The sequence below is a fragment of the Sinocyclocheilus anshuiensis genome, unplaced genomic scaffold, assembly GCF_001515605.1.
Source record: "Sinocyclocheilus anshuiensis isolate Anshui unplaced genomic scaffold, SAMN03320099.WGS_v1.1 scaffold1072, whole genome shotgun sequence".
Classification (NCBI taxonomy): Eukaryota; Metazoa; Chordata; class Actinopteri; order Cypriniformes; family Cyprinidae; genus Sinocyclocheilus; species Sinocyclocheilus anshuiensis.
The window spans coordinates 681865-686828 of record NW_015548242.1 but is presented as its reverse complement, the minus strand read 5'-3'; the positions used below and the strand labels follow the sequence as shown (position 1 = coordinate 686828).

General features: G+C 37.1%; 1 pseudogene; it reads left to right on the top strand.

Moving 5' to 3' along the window:
* Positions 1–528: 528 nt before the first annotated feature.
* The window catches only part of LOC107655085 (cysteine desulfurase, mitochondrial-like), a 7486-nt pseudogene continuing 3050 nt past the window's right edge, over positions 529–4964 (top strand).

Genomic DNA, 4964 nt, shown 5'->3' with positions numbered 1-4964 from the left:
CCCCAGCCCAGATTTGGTGCCTTGCGACTTGTTTTTCCCAAAACTGAAATCACCTTTGAAGGGGACTGAGACGTCATTATCCAATGTACAAAGTTTCTTATATATGGTATCTTCTTTAATAAATGTCTCTATTTTTCATATTACATGACAGGATACTTTCCAGGCAGCCCTTGCATTCTAATAATCATTATTTAATGTGTAAAATTAAAAAAAAAAATACACTACTTAAATTATTATTTAAAAAGTAAAGCTGTAAGTAGACTAACTATTAAAGTGGATGACTATAATTGTCATCTCTGTACATCCTTGCCAAATCCTGTGGCAGACTGAGCATTTTTGCTATGCGCTTGGGTTCAACGGAGCCGCAGCCATCACTGCCCAGAGCGTGACGGATCAGATGAGTAGCACTGTTCTCATCCTCCAGAGCAGAAAGAGCTCTACTCTTCCTCTCCTGCAGCAGTCTATGCATCTGTCCCACTGTAAAACAGTCCAGAAACTGGCTTCTTCCACTGCATGTCAGACAGATGTTCGCATTATTTCTGTCATTGTTTATGTTGAGAACACTGTAATTGCATAAACATGATGAACAGGACTCTATCAAGAAAACTTCTGGGCTCCATGTGTGGGATCTCCAGCCGTCGACTGAGCTTCGCTCAAAGCGCTGTCAACACTGCAGAAGCAGAAAGGTAGGTACAGTATAAGTAAATCTAATTCTCTAGTCTAGAGACTAACAGTGACGCAGTTGTATTTAGCTTGTGTAAGTTACTCTACAAGGCTGTGCTAATAGAAGTATTAGCAAGCTGGCATGTAAATGCTTTCTAGTATGGCTGTATTTATTCCAGTCACTATGACTTTTAATGTTGATGAACATGCCTGTCTTTTTCCACAGAGTTGATCAAGAGTAGGGAACTAGAAAAGGATGAACTGAGACCGTTGTATATGGACTTTCAGGCCACCACACCTATGGTACCCATCTGCTGTAGTCATCCTAATTATACTCCTGCCATGTAGATAAAGTAACTAATCAGACTCGTAAATCTAGTGCATGAGAACATTTCTGGGATGTTTACATGCCATTGTTTTCATTGAAAAATGTTCCAGGACCCAAGGGTTTTGGATGCCATGCTTCCCTATCAAGTCAATTACTACGGGAACCCACATTCCAGGACTCACGCTTATGGATGGGAGAGCGAGACCGCAATGGAAAAAGTGAGAAAAGTTAGTCTTTATTCTTCCTTGCATGTATTTATAAGAGAAGCAAGAACATTCTCTGAATTATTAGCATTTTCAGATAGCTGAGAGTTGTATTTATGAGTACTGAAGCATAATATTTTGGTTAAGTCAAAAATGCACTGTTTATGGTAGCACAAATGTTTATTTCCTCTTCAGCAAGTAGCAGATCTTATTGGTGCTGACCCGAGGGAGATTGTGTTCACCAGTGGTGCGACTGAGTCCAACAATATGTCAATCAAAGTATGTATGTCATTACTGTGAGGCAAGATTAGGAGAAAGTGGGACACGGAAACAAATGACTAGGCATATTCTAAAATAAACGAATATGTAAAGTTTATGTAGTATGCACTGCTAGTAACTAAATATCTCTTGGTTGTTCTTTTATGTCTTGTCCTTTTTTTTTTTTTTAAAGGGTGTGGCTCGCTTTTATACGGCTAAGAAAAACCACATCATCACCACCCAGACTGAGCATAAGTGTGTGCTGGACTCCTGCCGAATTCTGGAGGCAGAGGGTTTTGAAGTAACATATTTACCTGTGAAAAATAATGGACTGATTGATTTGAAGGTAAGCTTTCTTAAAGGGGAAACATCCAATTTCCGTGCCAATTACAGCACCAATCAGAATAGCTAACGATATTACTAAACAAGTTTTATACACTCAACTCCCTTGTTTGACAAATTGGTAGTCCTACATCAAACTAACTCTACTGGTTGAAGTAATGTAATTTTATGGATGCTCTGGTAGATTGCAATCAGTGTGGGGAAGAAACTAGTTCTATGTAAATGAATTACGTAATTTAATTACAAAATAGATGTACCTGTAATCTGGCACAGTTACTGAGAAAAAATGGTATTTAAATTAGTTACTTATGAAAATGTTAACAGTTACAAATGGGGTTACATCTGAATATTCACACACACACACACACAAACACAGATTTAATTGATTTCTTTCCCAAGTTGCATTGACTGCTCTAAAATATGAAACACCAGTGTTTCAGGATTTTAGGAAACAGAATAGGACACATGCTTATTTGATTACTGTTTTATTTCCTGTTTGGTTTTATGTATATGCTTTATTTTTCCCAAGGCATTGGTAGATGGCAGTGTTTCCTGTCACAGCTGTGCAAAGATTTGATTTTAAAAACAGTATCCTAGCTATTAAACTATATCGTGTTATGATTTTGAATCCGTATTTAACCTCAGAACGATCTCAAAGTAAAAAAGAGGTGCTAAAGTCAGATTTTGTGGAGGCTGTGCTTTAAAATTAGATTTTTATCATCTTAATTCAAGTGCTGAAGGATTTTGAAAGTCTTCTTGACAGTAATTAGGGATGTAACGATTACCGGTTTGACGATAAATCATGATAAAATTCCCCACGGTTAGTATTACCGTTTCATCTTTTAATTATCATTAAAAACGTATTAGATTACTGCGATTTGAACAACTCGCGATAAATAAATACAGTCCAGCATAAAGCACAGTTAAGTAACAGTCTCACGTGCGCACAGCACGCAGAGTAGTTTCGTTTTGAGTGAAAACAGGGCGGAAAAGCTGGGAGGTTTTAAAAGAATTATACAAATGAATATATGAATGAATTAATTATATGAATGTACCTCTGAAAGTTCTGACTGTCTTCAGAAACGATTCAATGGCATTTTGTTTTCATCTTCGCTCCATGTAATACCTAAAGGAAGTGTTCTTAATCGCAATACTGCTTTGTCCACGGAGGTTACGGGAAACAGCTCTAATTCAGCTTTTCCATAAGCGCCACCTGCTGTCAGAGAGTGGATTTACAGAGATTTACATTCAGCATGTGTGCAGTTTCTGTCTGGCCAAAAACAGACCGAATTTGCTTGCCCTGCTGTAAATTTTGACCGGTTGATGAAAAACAAGCTTATGTGGATTCTACACATTTAAACAATTCAGATAAGTTATCTAGAATTATTTATGGAGCAGATCAAATACATATAATCATTTATTAATCAATTATCATTTTGACTTATGTCTTTATTTAAAGGCTGAAATGTGAGGTTTACCTTTTTATTAAACTTTTTCAAAGCTTTATTTGAACATTAACATTAGATATTTCAACATGCTATTAAACTGTTGTCAGTCAAGTTGTCATTTAAAATCCGAACATCATTGGTAATGTTATTGTTTTAGTGATTATGCAAACAAAAAGTCATTTTATTTGTTGTTTGTTGATTTTTAAATATAAAACTTGAAGTGATTTATGTGTCGGTACTTTTTGAACAGCTCCAGCACATTGTAACAATACCGTGATAACACTGATAACCGTGATAATTTTGATCACTATAATCGTGATAAGAAATTTTCATACCGTTACATCCCTAACAGTAATCAGTGTTGAGTACCTCTGTAAGGTTAACACTGCCTGGTTTAAATGTTTGAAAATTAATATTGAGAAATTTAGAAGAGTCACCAAAATAATCAAATGTAATCAGTTACATTACTTTAAAGAAGTAATTAAAATAGTTACACTTCTTATTATATATCAAATAGGGTAACTTGTAATTGTAATTACATTTCTAAAGTAACCTTCCCAACACTGATTGCAATCCTGTTGGTGGCTAATTTTGGCACATTAAAAAAAAACATGAAATTCACCTTTATAAAATTAGTTTTTTTTTCCCATATTTCGTATATGTATCTTTTTCTTTTATTTTGCGTTCTCCGCAATTACAGGAAACGATCCGTCCAGATACCAGTTTGGTGTCCATAATGACCATCAACAATGAGATTGGTGTCAAACAGCCAATCAAAGAAATAGGTAACTTTTTTTATTAATATAATGCTCTAAACATATATCTGTCAGTCTTCATGTCTTCTATATCAACAGTGTTTTTGATTTCAGGTCATCTATGTAGGTCCAAAAATGTGTTTTTCCACACTGATGCTGCTCAGGCTGTTGGAAAGATCCCCATTAATGTCAATGACTGGAAAGTGGATCTGATGTCCATCAGCGGCCATGAGATCTACGGGCCCAAAGGTAGTGTATTGTACATTTAAAGGGATAGTTCACCCAAAAATGAAAATTTGATGTTTATCTGCTTACCCCCAGGGCATCCAAGATGTAGGTGACTTTGTTTCTTCAGTAGAACACAAATTATGATTTTTAAGTCCAGCCGTTGCAGTCTATCAGTCGTATAATGCATGGCAATGGTAACAAAATCTATGAGAGTAAAAATCATGCACAGACAAATCCAAATTAAACCCTGCGGCTCGTGACGACACATTGATGTCCTAAGACACGAAACGATCGGTTTGTGAGAGAAACCGAACAGTATTTATATAATTTTTTACCTCTAATACACCACTATGTCCAACTTCCTTGAGCGTGCGCACGGCATCCGGTGCGTGAGGTGTGTACGCGCTCTGGCATAGTTTACGTTAATGGGTGTGTTGATATCCAGCCGAAGAGCAATCAACCATAACTTCAGGCGAGCAGGCTCAGAAGTTGGGAATACGGGGGAAGTCACCACTCCCGAATGAGTTCGCGTGAGAGAACGTAATCTTTTAGTTTTAAGTCTGTTTGAACAATCCGGATAAGCACAAGTAAGTACCATTTTGATTAGCCGTCGTACCTACAATGACTGTGCACTGTGTAAACAATGAGTGACGTATACGCGCGAGAGATCACTTACGGTGCTTGTGTAAACTACGCCTGAGCGCGTACACACCTCACGCACCGGATGCCGTGCGCGCGC